Genomic DNA, 17191 nt, shown 5'->3' with positions numbered 1-17191 from the left:
TTCAGGGCTTCCTAATGACGATGGAACACTCAAATTACGTCGAGATTCAATACATCGTCAACCCGCCGACTTCTCTCCAACGGGATATTGCTGCCTCGGGCACCTTATGGTCGTTCTCCTCTGAGTCTACATTTTCGAATCCGACGCAAAACTCATAGTTAATTGTAACGCTCAGGGCCTCCTAATGACGATGGAACACTGAAATAGCGTCGATATTCGATACATCGTCCTTCAGTCGACTTGTCTCCAAGCGTCCGTTGCTGCCTCGGGCACCAAATGGTCCGTCTCCTGTGAGTCTAGATTTTGAATCGGACACAAAGCTTGTAGTTACTTGTAACGTTCAGGGCCTCCTAATGACGACGGAACACTCAAATTACGTCGAGATTCAATACATCGTCTACCCGCCGACTTGTCTCCAACGGGATATTGCTGCCTCGGGCACCACGTGGTCCGTATCCTGTGAGTCTAGATTTTCGAATACCACGCACAAATGATGGTTAATCGTAACGTTCAGGGCCTAGTAATGACGATGGAACACTCATATTGCGTCAAGATTCAATACGTCGTCCTCCAGCCGACTTGTCTCCAAGGGGATTTTGCTGCCTCGGGCACCATATGGTCTATCTCCTGTGAGTCTAGATTTTCGAATCCGACGCAAAACTTATAGTTAATTGTAACGTTCAGGGCCTCCTAATAACGATGGAACACTCAAATTCCGTCGAGATCCAATACATCGTCCTCCCACCGACTTGTCTCCAACGGGATATGTGCTGCCTCGGGTACCATTTGGTCCATCTCCTGTAGGGCTAGATATTCGAATCCGACGCAAAACGGACTGCTAATTGTAACGTTCAGGGCCTCCAAATGACGATGGAACACTCAAATTGCATCAAGATTCAATACATCGTCATTCAGAAGACTTGTCTCCAACAGTCTATTGCTGCCTCGGGCACCTTATTGTCGTTTTCCTCTCAGTCTAAACTTTCGAATCCGACGCAAAACTGATAGTTAATTGTAGCTTTCAGGGCCTCCTAATGACGATGGAACACTCAAATTGCGTCGAGACCCAATACATCGACCTCCCGCCGACTTGTCTCCAACGGGATATTGCTGCCTTGGGCACCATGTGGTCCGTCTCTTGTGAGTCTAGATTTTCGAATCCGACGCAAAAGTGATAGTTAATTGAAACGTTCATGGCCTCCTAATGACGATGGAACACTCAAATTGCGTCGGCATTCAATACGTCGTCCTCCAGCCGACTTGTCTCCAAGGGGATATTGCTGCCTCGGGCCGTCTACTGTGAGTCTAGATTTTCGAATCCGACGGAAAAACTGTAGTTAATTGTAACGTTCAGGGCTTCCTAATGACGATGGAACACTCAAATTACGTCGAGATTCAATACATCGTCAACCCGCCGACTTCTCTCCAATGGGATATTGCTGCCTCGGGCACCTTATTGTCGTTCTCCTCTGAGTCTACATTTTCGAATCCGACGCAAAACTCATAGTTAATTGTAACGCTCAGGGCCTCCTAATGACGATGGAACACTGAAATAGCGTCGAAATTCAATACATCGTCCTTCAGTCGACTTGTCTCCAAGCGTCCGTTGCTGCCTCGGGCACCAAATGGTCCGTCTCCTGTGAGTCTAGATTTTCGAATCGGACACAAAGCTTGTAGTTACTTGTAACGTTCAGGGCCTCCTAATGACGACGGAACACTCAAATTACGTCGAGACTCAATACATCGTCTACCCGCCGACTTGTCTCCAACGGGATATTGCTGCCTCGGGCACCATGTGGTCCGTATCCTGTGAGTCTAGATTTTCGAATACCACGCACAAATGATGGTTAATTGTAACGTTCAGGGCCTAGTAATGACGATGGAACACTCATATTGCGTCGAGAATCAATACATCGTCCTCCAGCCGACTTGACTCCAAGGGTCTATTGCTGCCTCGGACACCATATGGTCCGACTCCTGTGAGTCTATAATTTCGAATCCGACGCAAAACTGATAGTTAATTGTAACGTTCAGGGCCTAGTAATGTCGATGGAACACTCAAATTGCGTCGAGATTCAATACATCGTCCACCAGGCGACTTTTCTCCAGATGTCTATTGTACCCTCGGGCACCTTATGGTCGTTCTCCTGTGAGTCTAGATTTTCGGATCCGACGCATAAATGATAGTTAATTGTAACGTTCAGGGCCTCCTAATGACGATGGAACACTCAAATTGCGTCGAGATTCAATACATCATCCTCCAGCCGACTTGTCTCCAGGGGGATATTGCTGAATCTAGCACCTGATGGTCGTTCTCCTGTGAGTCTAAATTTTCGAATCCGAAGCATAACTGATAGTTAATTGTAACGTTCAGCGCCTCCTAATGACGATAGAACGCTCAAATTGCGTCGAGATTCAATACATCATCCTCCAGCCGACTTGTCTCCAAGGGGATATTGCTGCTTCATGCACCATATTGGTCCTTCTATTGTGAGTAGATTTTCGAATGCGACGCAAAACTTGTAGTTAATTGTAACGTTCAGGGCCTCCTATTGACGAAGGAACACTCAAATTGCGTCTCGATTCAATACATTGTCCTCCAGCCGACTTCTCTCCAAGGCTCAATTGCTGCCTTTGGCACCTAATGGTCTTGCTCCTGTGAGTCTAGGTTTTCAAATCCGACTCAAAACTGATGGTTAACAGCAACGTTCAGGGCCTCCTAATGACGATGGAACACTCAAATTGCGTCGAGATCCACTACATCGACTTCCCGCCGACTTGTCTCCAACGGGATATTGCTGCCTCGGGCACCATGTGGTCCGTATCTTGTGAGTCTAGATTCTCGAATCCGACGCGAAACTGATAGTTAATTGTAACGTTCAGGGCCTCCTAATGACGATGGAACACTTAAATTGCGTCGTGATTCAATACATCGTCATCCAGCCGACTTGGCTCCAAGGGGATATTGCTGCCTCGGGCACCTTATGGTCGTTCTCCAGTGACTCTAGATTTTTGAATCCGACGCAAAACTGATGGTTAATTGTAACGTCCATGGCCTTTTGATGACGATGGAACACTCAAATTGCGTCGAGATTCAATACATCGGCTTTCAGCCGACTTGTCTCCAAGGGTCTATTGCTGCCTCGGGCAGCTTATGGTTGTTCTCCTGTGAGTCTAGATGTTCGGATCCGTCGCATAAATGATAGTTAATTGTAACGTTCAGCGTCTCCTAATGACGATAGAACACTCAAATTGCGCCGAGATTCAATACATCGTCCTCCAGCCGACTTGTCTCCAAGCGTCCATTGCTGCCTCGGGCACCTTATGGTCGTTCTCCTGTGAGTCTATATTTTCGATTCCGACATGTAACTGATAGTTAATTGTAACGTTCAGGGCCTCCTATTGACGAAGGAACACTCAAATTACGTCGAGATTCAATACAACGTCTACCCGCCGACTTGTCTCCAACGGGATATTGCTGCCTCGGGCACCATGAGGTCCGTCTCCTGTGAGTCTAGATTTTCGAATCCGACGAGCAAATGATAGTTAATTGTAACGTTCAGGGCCTAGTAATGACGATGAAACACTCAAATTGCGTCGAGAATCAATACATCGTCCTCCAGCCGACTTGACTCCAAGGGTCTATTGCTGCATCGGCCACCATATGGTGCGACTCCTGTGGGTCTAGAGTTTCGAATCCGACGCAAAACTGATAGTTAATTGTAACGTTCAGGGCCTAGTAATGACGATGGAACACTCAAATTGCGTCGAGATTCAATACATCGTCCTCCAGGCGACTTGTCTCCAGATGTCTATTGTACCCTCGGGCACCTTATGGTCGTTCTCCTGTGAGTGTAGATTTTCGAATTCGACGCGAAACTGATAGCTAATTGTAACGTTCAGGGTCTCCTAATGACAATGGATAACTCAAATTGCGTCGAGATTCAATACATCCCCCTCCAGCCGACTTGTCTCCAAGGGAATATTACTGCCTTGGGCACCATATAGTCCTCCTGTGAGTCTAGAATTTCGAATCCGACGCAAAACTGTTGGTTAATTGTAACGTTCAGGACCACCTAATGACGATGGAACACTCAAATTGCGTCGAGATTCAATACATCGTCCTCCAGGCGACTTGTCTCCAGATGTCTATTGTACCCTCGGGCACCTTATGGTCGTTCTCCTGTGAGTGTAGATTTTCGAATTCGACGCGAAACTGATAGTTAATTGTAACGTTCAGGGCCTAGTAATGACAATGGAACACTCAAATTGCGTCGATATTCAATACATCGTCCACCAGGCGACTTGTCTCCAGATGTCTATTGTACCCTCGGGCACCTTATGGTCGTTCTCCTGTGAGTCTAGATTTTCGGGTCCGACGCATAACTGATAGTTAATTGTAACGTTCAGGGCCTCCTAATGACGATGGAACACTCAAATTGCGTCGAGATTCAATACATCATCCTCCAGCCGACTTGTCTCCAAGGGGATATTGCTGCCTCATGCACCATATTGGTCCGTCTATTGTGAGTATATATTCGAATGCGACGCAAAACTTGTAGTTAATTGTAACGTTCAGGGCCTCCTATTGACGAAGGAACACTCAAATTGCGTCTCGATTCAATACATTGTCCTCCAGCCGACTTCTCTCCAAGGCTCAATTGCTGCCTTTGGCACCTAATGGTTTTGCTCCTGTGAGTCTAGATTTTCGAATCCGACGCAACACTGTTGGTTAATTGCAACATTCAGGGCCTCCGAATGACGATGGAACACTCAAGTTGCGTCGCGATTCAATACATCGTCCTCCATCCGGCTTGTCTCCAAGGGTCAATTGCTGCCTTTGGCACCTAATGATCATGCTCCCGTGAGTCTATATTTTCGATTCCGACATATAACTGATAGTTAATTGTAACGTTCAGGGCCTCCTATTGTCGAAGGAACACTCAAATTGCGTCGAGATTCAATACATCGTCCTCCAGCCGACTTGTGTGCTAGGGGATATTGCTGCCTCGGGCACCTTATCGTCGTTCCTCTGTGAGTCTACATTTTCGAATACGACGCAAAACTAATAGTTAATTGTAACGTTCAGGGCCTCTCAATGACGATAGAGTACTCAAATTGCGTCGAGATTCAATACGTCGTCCTCCAGCCGACTTGTCTCCATGGGGATTTTGCTGCCTCTGGCACCTAATGGTCCATCTCTTGTGAGTCTAGATTTTCGAATCCGACGCAAAACTTGTAGTTAATTGTAACGTTCAGGGCCTCCTAACGACGATGGAACACTCAAATTGCGTCGAGATCCAATACATCGTCCTCCCGCCGACTTGTCTCCAACGGGATATTGCTGCCTCGGGTACCATGTGGTCCGTCTCCTGTGAGTCTAGATTTCCAAATCCGACGCAAAAATGAAAGTTAATTGTAACGTTCAGGGCCTCCTAATGTCGAAGGGACACTAAAATTGCGTCGAGATTCAATACATCGTCCTCCAGCCGACTTGTCTCCAAGGGTCTATTGCTGTCTCGGGCACCTGATGGTCGTTCTCCTGTGAGTCTAGATTTTCGAATCCGACGCAAAACTGATGGTTAATTGTAACGTTCATGGCCTCCTATTGACGATGGAACCCTCAAATTGCGTCGAGATTAAATACATAGTCCTTCAGCCGACTTGCCTCCATGGGTCTATTGCTACCTCGCGCACATTATGGTCGTTCTCCTGTGAGTCTAGATTTTCGAATCCGACGCAAAACTGATGGTTAATTGTAACGTTCATGGACTCTTAATGACGATGGAACACTCAAATTGCGTCGAGATTCAATACATCGTCCTCCAGCCGACTTGTCTCCAAGGGTCTATTGCTGCCTCGGGCACCTTATGGTTGTTCTCCTGTGAGTCTAGATTTTCGGATCCGACGCATAACTGATAGTTAATTGTAACATTCAGGGCCTCCTAATGACGAAGGAACACTCAAATTGCTTCACGATTCTATACAGCGTCCTCCATCCGACTTGTCTCCAAGGGTCTATTGCTGCCTCGGGCACCTTATCGTCGTTCCTCTGAGAGTCTAGATTTTCGAATCCGACGCAAAACTAATAGTTAATTGTAACGTTCAGGGCCTCCTAATGACGATAGAGTACTCAAATTGCGTCAAGATTCAATACGTCGTCCTCCAGCCGACTTGTCTCCAAGGGGATTTTGCTGCCTCGGGCACCATATGTTCCATCTCCTGTGAGTCTAGATTTTCGAATCCGACGCAAAACTTATAGTTAATTGTAACGTTCAGGGCCTCCTAATGACGATGGAACACTCAAATTGCGTCGAGATCCAATACATCGTCCTCCCGCCGACTTGTCTCCAACGGGATATGTGCTGCCTCGGGTACCATTTGGTCCGTCTCCTGTAGGGCTAGATATTCGAATCCAACGCAAAACGGACTGCTAATTGTAACGTTCAGGGCCTCCAAATGACGATGGAACACTCAAATTGCATCAAGATTCAATACATCGTCATTCAGAAGACTTGTCTCCAACAGTCTATTGCTGCCTCGGGCACCTTATTGTCGTTTTCCTCTCAGTCTAAACTTTCGAATCCGACGCAAAACTGATAGTTAATTGTAGCTTTCAGGGCCTCCTAATGACGATGGAACACTCAAATTGCGTCGAGATCCAATACATCGACCTCCCGCCGACTTGTCTCCAACGGGATATTGCTGCCTCGGGCACCATGTGGTCCGTCTCTTGTGAGTCTAGATTTTCGAATCCGACGCAAAAGTGATAGTTAATTGAAACGTTCATGGCCTCCTAATGACGATGGAACACTCAAATGGCGTCGGCATTCAATACGTCGTCCTCCAGCCGACTTGTCTCCAAGGGGATATTGCTGCCTCGGGCCGTCTACTGTGAGTCTAGATTTTCGAATCCGACGGAATAACTGTAGTTAATTGTAACGTTCAGGGCTTCCTAATGACGATGGAACACTCAAATTACGTCGAGATTCAATACATCGTCAACCCGCCGACTTCTCTCCAACGGGATATTGCTGCCTCGGGCACCTTATGGTCGTTCTCCTCTGAGTCTACATTTTCGAATCCGACGCAAAACTCATAGTTAATTGTAACGCTCAGGGCCTCCTAATGACGATGGAACACTGAAATAGCGTCGATATTCGATACATCGTCCTTCAGTCGACTTGTCTCCAAGCGTCCGTTGCTGCCTCGGGCACCAAATGGTCCGTCTCCTGTGAGTCTAGATTTTGAATCGGACACAAAGCTTGTAGTTACTTGTAACGTTCAGGGCCTCCTAATGACGACGGAACACTCAAATTACGTCGAGATTCAATACATCGTCTACCCGCCGACTTGTCTCCAACGGGATATTGCTGCCTCGGGCACCACGTGGTCCGTATCCTGTGAGTCTACATTTTCGAATCCGACGCAAAACTTATAGTTAATTGTAACGTTCAGGGCCTAGTAATGACGATGGAAAACTCAAATTGCGTCGAGATTCAATACATCGTCCACCAGGCGACTTGTCTCCAGATGTCTATCGTACACTCGGGCACCTTATGGTCGTTCTCCTGTGAGTCTAGATTTTTGGATCCGACGCATAAATGATAGTTAATTGTAACGTTCAGGGCCTCCTAATGACGATGGAACACTCAAATTGCGTCGAGATTCAATACATCATCCTCCAGCCGACTTGTCTCCAGGGGGATATTGCTGAATCTAGCACCTGATGCTCGTTCTCCTGTGAGTCTAAATTTTCGAATCCGAAGCATAACTGATAGTTAATTGTAACGTTCAGCGCCTCCTAATGACGATAGAACGCTCAAATTGCGTCGAGATTCAATACATCATCCTCCAGCCGACTTGTCTCCGAGGGGATATTGCTGCTTCATGCACCATATTGGTCCTTCTATTGTGAGTAGATTTTCGAATGCGACGCAAAACTTGTAGTTAATTGTAACGTTCAGGGCCTCCTATTGACCAAGGAACACTCAAATTGCGTCTCGATTCAATACATTGTCCTCCAGCCGACTTCTCTCCAAGGCTTAATTGCTGCCTTTGGCACCTAATGGTCTTGCTCCTGTGAGTCTAGGTTTTCGAATCCGACTCAAAACTGATGGTTAATTGCAACGTTCAGGGCCTCCTAATGACGATGGAACACTCAAATTGCGTCGAGATCCACTACATCGACTTCCCGCCGACTTGTCTCCAACGGGATATTGCTGCCTCGGGCACCATGTGGTCCGTATCTTGTGAGTCTAGATTCTCGAATCCGACGCGAAACTGATAGTTAATTGTAACGTTCAGGGCCTCCTAATGACGATGGAACACTTAAATTGCGTCGTGATTCAATACATCGTCCTCCAGCCGACTTGGCTCCAAGGGGATATTGCTGCCTCGGGCACCTTATGGTCGTTCTCCAGTGACTCTAGATTTTCGAATCCGACGCAAAACTGATGGTTAATTGTAACGTCCATGGCCTTTTGATGACGATGGAACACTCAAATTGCGTCGAGATTCAATACATCGGCTTTCAGCCGACTTGTCTCCAAGGGTCTATTGCTGCCTCGGGCAGCTTATGGTTGTTCTCCTGTGAGTCTAGATGTTCGGATCCGTCGCATAACTGATAGTTAATTGTAACGTTCAGCGTCTCCTAATGACGATAGAACACTCAAATTGCGCCGAGATTCAATACATCGTCCTCCAGCCGACTTGTCTCCAAGCGTCCATTGCTGCCTCGGGCACCTTATGGTCGTTCTCCTGTGAGTCTATATTTTCGATTCCGACATGTAACTGATAGTTAATTGTAACGTTCAGGGCCTCCTATTGACGAAGGAACACTCAAATTGCGTCGCGATTCAATACATCGTCCTCCTGCCGACTTCTCTCCAAGGCCGAATTGCTGCCTTTGGCACCTAATGGTCTTGCTCCTGTGAGTCTAGATTTTCGAATCCGACGCAAAACTGATGGTTAATTGCAACGTTGAGGGCCTCCGAATGACGATGGAACACTCAAATTGCGTCGTGATTCAATACATCGTCCTCCAGCCGACTTGTCTCCAAGGGGATATTGCTGCCTCGGGTACCTTATGGTCGTTCTCCAGTGAGTCTAGATTTTCGAATCCGACGCAAAACTGATGGTTAATTGTAACGTCCATGGCCTTTTGATGACGATGGAACACTCAAATTGCGTCGAGATTCAATACATCGTCCTCCAGCCGACTTGTCTCCTAGGGTCTATTGCTGCCTCGGGCAGCTTATGGTTGTTCTCCTGTGAGTCTAGACGTTCGGATCCGTCGCATAACTGATAGTTAATTGTAACGTTCAGGGCCTCCTATTGACGAAGGAACACTCAAATTGCGTCGAGATTCATTACATCGTCCTCCAGCCGACTTGTGTGCTAGGGGATATTGCTGCCTCGGGCACCTTATCGTCGTTCCTCTGTGAGTCTAGATTTTCGGATCCGACGCATAACTGATAGTTAATTGTAACGTTCAGCGCCACCTAATGACGATAGAACACTCAAATTGCGTCGAGATTCAATACATCGTCCTCCAGCCGACTTGTCTACAAGGGGATATTGCAGCCTCGGGCACCTTATGGTCCGCCTCCTGTTAGTCTAGATTTTCGAATCCGACTCGAAACTGATAGTTAATTGTAACGTTCAGGGCCTCCTAATGACGATGGAACACTCAAATTGCGTCGAGATTCAATACATCGTCCTCCATCTGACTCGTCTCCAAGGGTCAATTGCTGCCTCGGGCACCATATGGTCCGTCTCCTGTAGGTCTAGATATTCGAATCTGACGCAAACCGGAGTGCTAATTGTAACGTTCAGAGACTCCAAATGACGATGGAACACTCAAATTGCATCAAGATTCCGTACATCGTCATTCAGTAGACTTGTCTCCAACAGTCAATTGCTGCCTCGAGCACCTTATTGTCGTTTTTTTCTGAGTCAAGACTTTCGAATCCGATGCAAAACTGATAGTTAATTGTAACGTTCAGGGCCTCCTAATGACGATGGAACACTCAAATTGCGTCGAGATCCAATACATCGACTTCCCGCCGTCTTGTCTCCAACCGGATATTGCTGCCTCGGGCACCATGTGGTCCGTCTCCTGTGAGTCTAGATTTTCGAATCCGACGCAAAAGTGATAGTTAATTGAAACGTTCAGGGCCTCCTAATGACGAATGAACACTCAAATTGCGTCGAGATTCTATACGTCGTCCTCCAGACGACTTGTCTACAAGGGGATCTTGCTGCCTCGGGCAGCTTACGGTACGCCTCCTGTTAGTCTAGATTTTCGAATCCGACGCAAAACTGATAGTTAATTGTAACGTTCATGGCCTCCTAATGACGATGGAACACTCAAATTGCGTCGGCATTCAATACGTCGTCCCCCAGCCGACTTGTCTCCAAGGGGATAATGCTGCCTCGGGCACCATATGGTCCGTCTACTGTGAGTCTAGATTTTCGAATCCGACGCAAAAACCTGTAGTTAATTGTAACGTTCAGGGCCTCCTAATGACGATGGAACACTCATATTACGTCGAGATTCAATACATCGTCGACCCGCCGACTTCTCTCCAACGCGATATTGCTGCCTCGGCCACCATGTGGTCCGTCTCCTGTGAGTCTAGATTTTCGAATCCGACGCGAAACTGTTAGTTAATTGTAAACGTTGAGGGCCTCCTAATGTCGATGGAACACTCAAATTGCGTCGAGATTCAATACATCGTCCTTCAGTCGACTTGTCTCCAAGCGTCCATTGCTGCCTCGAACACCATATGGTCCGTCTTCTGTGAGTCTCGATTTTCGAATCCGACACAAAACCTGTAGTTACTTGTAACGTTCAGGGCCTCCTAATGACGATGGAACACTCAAATTACGTCGAGATTCAATACCCGCCGACTTGTCTCCAACGGGATATTGCTGCCTCGGGCACCATGAGGTCCGTCTCCTGTGAGTCTAGATTTTCGAATCCGACGAACAAATGATAGTTAATTGTAACGTTCAGGGCCTAGTAATGACGATGAAGCACTCAAATTGCGTCGAGAATCAATACATCGTCCTCCAGCCGACTTGACTCCAAGGGTCTATTGCTGCATCGGCCACCATATGGTCCGACTCCTGTGGGTCTAGAATTTCGAATCCGACGCAAAACTGATAGTTAATTGTAACGTTCAGGGCCTAGTAATGACGATGGAACACTCAAATTGCGTCGAGATTCAATACATCGTCCTCCAGGCGACTTGTCTCCAGATGTCTATTGTACCCTCGGTCACCTTATGGTCGTTCTCCTGTGAGTGTAGATTTTCGAATTCGACGCGAAACTGATAGTTAATTGTAACGTTCAGGGCCTCCTAATGACAATGGATAACTCAAATTGCGTCGAGATTCAATACATCCTCCTCCAGCCGACTTGTCTCCAAGGGAATATTGCTGCCTTGGGCACCATATAGTCCTCCTGTGAGTCTAGAATTTCGAATCCGACGCAAAACTGTTAGTTAATTGTAACGTTCAGGACCACCTAATGACGATGGAACACTCAAATTGCGTCGAGATTCAATACATCGTCCTCCAGCCGACTTGTCTCCAAGGGGATATTGCTGCCTCGGGCAACATATGGTCCGTCTCCTGTGAGACTAGATTTTCGAATCCGACGCAAAACTTGTAGTTAATTGTAATGTTCATGGCCTCCTAATGACGATGGAACACTCAAATTGCGTCGGGACCCAATACATCGTCCTCCCGCCGACTTGTCATCAAGGATCTATTGCTGCCTCGGGCACCTTATGGTCGTTCTCATGTAACTCTAGTTTTTCGAATCCGACGCAAAACTGATAGTTAATATTAACTTTCATGACCTCCTAATGACGATGGAACACTCAAATTGCGTCGAGACTCAATACATCGTCCTCCAGCCGACTTGTGTGCTAGGGGATATTGCTGCTTCGGGCACCTTATCGTCGTTCCTCTGTGAGTCTAGCTTTTCGAATCCGACGCAAAACTAATAGTTAATTGTAACGTTCAAAGCCTCCTAATGACGATAGAATACTCAAATTGCGTCGAGATTCAATACGTCGTCCTCCAGCCGACTTGTCTCCAAGGGGATATTGCTGCCTCGGGCACCATATGGTCCGTCTCCTGTGAGTCTAGATTTTCGAATCCGACTCAAAACTTGTAGTTACTAGTAACGTTCAGGGCCTCCTAATGACGATGTAACACACAAATTACGTCGAGATTCAAAACATCGTCCTCCCGCCGACTTGTCTCCAACGGGATATTGTTGCCTCGGGTACCATGTGGTCCGTCTCCTGTGTGTCTAGATTTTCAAATACGACGCAAAAATGAAAGTTAATTGTAACGTTCAGGGCCTCCTAATGTCGAAGGGACACTCAAATTGCGTCGAGATTCAAAACATCGTCCTCCAGCCAACTTGTCTCCAAGGGTCTATTGCTGCCTCGGGCACCTTATGGTCGTTCTCCTGTGAGTCTAGATTTTCGGATCCGACGCATAACTGATAGTTAATTGTAACGTTCAGCGCCACCTAATGACGATAGAACACTCAAATTGCGTCGAGATTCAATACATCGTCCTCCAGCCGACTTGTCTACAAGGGGATATTGCTGCCTCGGGCACCTTATGATCCGCATCCTGCTAGTCTAGATTTTCGAATGCGACGCGAAACTGATAGTTAATTGTAACGTTCAGGGCCTCCTAATGACGTTGGAACACTCAAATTGGGTCGAGATTCAATACATCGTCCTCCATCCGACTTGTCTCCAAGGGTCAATTGCTGCCTCGGGCACCGTATGGTCCGTCTCCTGTAGGTCTAGATATTCGAATCCGACGCAAAACGGAGTGCTAATTGTAACGTTCAGAGACTCCAAATGACGATGGAACACTCAAATTGCATCAAGATTCCATACATCGTCATTCAGAAGACTTGTCTCCAACAGTCTGGTGCTGCCTCGGGCACCTTATTGTCGTTTTCCTCTGAGTCTAAACTTTCGAATCCGAAGCAAAACTGATAGTTAATTGTAACGTTCAGGGCCTCCTAATGACGATGGAACACTCAAATTGCGTCGATATCCAATACATCGACTTCCCGCCGACTTGTCTCCAACGGGATATTGCTGCCTCGGGCACCATGTGGTCCGTCTCCTGTGAGTCTAGATTTTCGAATCCGACGCAAAAGTGATAGTTAATTGAAACGTTCAGGGCCTCCTAATGACGAATGAACACTCAAATTGCGTCGAGATTCTATACGTCGTCCTCCAGACGACTTGTCTACAAGGGGATCTTGCTGCCTCGGCCAGCTTACGGTACGCCTCCTGTTAGTCTAGATTTTCGAATCCGACGCAAAACTGACAGTTAATTGTAACGTTCATGGCCTCCTAATGACAATGGATAACTCAAATTGCGTCGAGATTCAATACATCCTCCTCCAGCCGACTTGTCTGCAAGGGAATATTGCTGCCGAGGGCACCTTATCCTCGTTCCTCTGCGAGTCTAGATTTTGGAATCCGACGCAAAACTGATAGTTAATTGTAATGTTCAGGGCCTCCTACCGACGATGGAATACTGAAATAACGTCGAGATTCAATACATCGTCCTTCAGCCGTCTTGTCTCCAAGCGTCCATTGCTGCCTCGTGCACCTTATAGTCGTCTATTGTGAGACTACATTTTCGATTCCGACACATAACTGATAGTTAATTATAACGTCAGGGCCTCCTAATGACGATGGAACACTTAAATTGCGTCGAGATTCAATACATCGTCCTCCATCCGACTTGTCTCCAAGGGTCTATTGCTGCCTCGGGCACCTTATGGTCGTTCTCATGTGAGGTTAGATTTTCGGATTCGACTCATAACTGATAGTTAATTGTAACGTCAGCGCCTCCTAACGACGATAGAACACTCAAATTGCGTCGAGATTCCATACATCGTCATTCAGAAGACTTGTCTCCAACAGTCTGTTGCTGCCTCGGGCACCTTATTGTTGTTTTCCTCTGAGTCTAAACTTTCGAATCCGAAGCAAAACTGATAGTTAATTGAAACATTCAGGGCCTCCTAATGACGATGGAACGCTCAAATTGCGTCGAGATCCAATACATCGACTTCCCGCCGACTTGTCTCCAACGGGATATTGCTGCCTCGGGTACCATGTGGTCCGTCTCCTGTGAGTCTAGATTTTCGAATCCGACGCAAAAGTGATAGTTAATTAAAACGTTCAGGGCCTCCTAATGACGAATGAACACTCAGATTGCGTCGAGATTCTATACGTCGTCCTCCAGACGACTTGTCTACAAGGGGATCTTGCTGCCTCGGGCAGCTTACGGTACGCCTTCTGTTAGTCTATATTTTCGAATCCGACGCAAAACTGATAGTTAATTGTAACGTTCATGGCCTCCTAATGAAGATGGAACACTCAAATTGCGTCGGCATTCAATCTGTCGTCTTCCAGCCGACTTGTCTCCAAGGGGATATTGCTGCCTCGGGCACTATATGGTCCGTCTACTGTGAGTCTAGATTTTCGAATCCGACGCAAAACCTGTAGTTAATTGTAACGTTCAGGGCCTCCTAATGACGAGGGAACACTCATATTACGTCGAGATTCAATACATCGTCGACCCGCCGACTTCTCTCCAAAGCGATATTGCTGCCTGGGCCACCATGTGGTCCGTCTCCTGTGAGTCTAGATTTTCGTATCCGACGCGAAACTGATAGTTAATTGTAACGTTGAGGGCCTCCTAATGTCGATGGAACACTCAAATTGCGTCGAGATTCAATACATCGTCCTCTAGCAGACTTGTCTCCATGGGTCTACTGCTACCTCGGTCACCTTATAGTCGTCTCCTGTGAGTCTAGATTTTCGAATCCGACGCAAAACGGACTGCTAATTGTAACGTTCATGGCCTCCTAATGACGATGGAACACTGAAATAGCGTCGAGATTCAATACATCGTCATTCAGTCAACTTGTCTCCAAGCGTCCATTGCTGCCTCGGGCACCATATGGTCCGTCTCCTGTGAGTCTCGATTTTCGAATCCGACACAAAACCTGTAGTTACTTGTAACGTTCAGGGCCTCCTAATGACGATGGAACACTCAAATTATGTCGAGATTCAATACAACGTCTACCCGCCGACTTGTCTCCAACGGGATATTGCTGCCTCGGGCACCATGAGGTCCGTCTCCTGTGAGTCTAGATTTTCGAATCCGACGAACAAGTGATAGTTAATTGTAACGTTCAGGGCCTAGTAATGACGATGAAACATTCAAATTGCGTCGAGAATCAATACATCGTCCTCCAGCCGACTTGACTCCAAGGGTCTATTGCTGCATCGGTCACCATATGGTCCGACTCCTGTGAGTCTAGAATTTCGAATCCGACAGAAAACTGATAGTTAATTGTAACGTTCAGGGCCTAGTAATGACGATGGAACACTCAAATTGCGTCGAGATTCAATACATCGTCCTTCAGGCGAATTGTCTCCAGATGTCTATTGTACCCTCGGGCACCTTATGGTCGTTCTCCTGTAAGTGTAGATTTTCGAATTCGACGCGAAACTGATAGTTAATTGTAACGTTCAGGGCCTCCTAATGACAATGGATAACTCAAATTGCGTCGAGATTCAATACATCCTCCTCCAGCCGACTTGTCTGCAAGGGAATATTGCTGCCAAGGGCACCTTATCGTCGTTCCTCTGCGAGTCTAGATTTTGGAATCCGACGGAAAACTGATAGTTAATTGTAATGTTCAGGGCCTCCTACTGACGATGGAATACTGAAATAACGTCGAGATTCAATACATCGTCCTTCAGCCGTCTTGTCTCCAAGCGTCCATTGCTGCCTCGTGCACCTTATGGTCGTCTCCTGTGGGACTACATTTTCGATTCCGACACATAACTGATAGTTAATTATAACGTCAGGGCCTCCTAATGACGATGGAACACCTAAACTGCGTCGAGATTCAATACATCGTCCTCCAGCCGACTTGTGTCCAAGGGTCTATTGCTGCCTCGGGCACCTTATGGTCGTTCTCATGTGAGGTTAGATTTTCGGATCCGACTCATAACGGATAGTTAATTGTAACGTTCAGCGCCTCCTAATGACGATAGAACACTCAAATTGCGTCGAGATTCAATACATCGCCCTCCAGCCGACTTGTCCACAAGGGGATATTGCTGCCTCGGGCACCTTGTGGTCCGCCTCCTGTGAGTCTAGATTTTTGAATCCGACGCAAAACTGATAGTTAATTGTAACGTTCATGGCCTCCTAATGTCGATGGAACACTCAAATTGCGTCGAGATTCAATACATCGTCCTCCAGCCGACTTGTGTGCTAGGGGATATTGCTGCCTCGGGCACCTTATCGTCGTTCCTCTGCGAGTCTAGATTTTCGAATCCGACGCAAAAGTAATAGTTAATTGAAACGTTCAGGGCCTCCAAATGACGAATGAACACTCAAATTGCGTCGAGATTCTATACGTCGTCCTCCAGACGACTTGTCTCCATGGGTCTATTGCTACCTCGCTCACCTTATGGTCGATCTGCTGTGAGTCTAGATTTTCGAATCCGACGCAAAACTGATGGTTAATTGTAACGTTCATGGCCTCCAAATGACGATGGAACACTGAAATTGCGTCGAGATTCAATACATCGTCCTCCAGCCGACTTTGGCTCCAAGGGTCTATTGCTGCCTCTGGCACCTTATGGTCGTTCTCCTGTGAGTCTAGATTTTCGAATCCGACGAACAAATGATAGTTAATTGTAACGTTCAGGGCCTAGTAATGACGATGGAACACTCAAATTGCGTCGAGAATCACTACATCGTCCTCCAGCCGACTTGACTCCAAGGGTGTATTGCTTCATCGGTCACCATATGGTCTGACTCCTGTGAGTCTAGAATTTCGAATCCGACGCAAAACTGATAGTTAATTGTAACGTTCAGGGCCTAGTAATGACGATGGAACACTCAAATTGCGTCGAGATTCAATACATCGTCCTCCAGGCGACTAGTCTCCAGATGTCTATTGTACCCTCGGGCACCTTATGATCGTTCTCCTGTGAGTGTAGATTTTCGAATTCGACACGAAACTGATAGTTAATTGTAACGTTCAGGGCCTCCTAATGACAATGGATAACTCAAATTGCGTCGAGATTCAATACATTCACCTCCA

This window comes from Schistocerca americana, chromosome X (genome assembly GCF_021461395.2).
Source record: "Schistocerca americana isolate TAMUIC-IGC-003095 chromosome X, iqSchAmer2.1, whole genome shotgun sequence".
Classification (NCBI taxonomy): Eukaryota; Metazoa; Arthropoda; class Insecta; order Orthoptera; family Acrididae; genus Schistocerca; species Schistocerca americana.
This window is presented reverse-complemented; position numbering follows the sequence as displayed.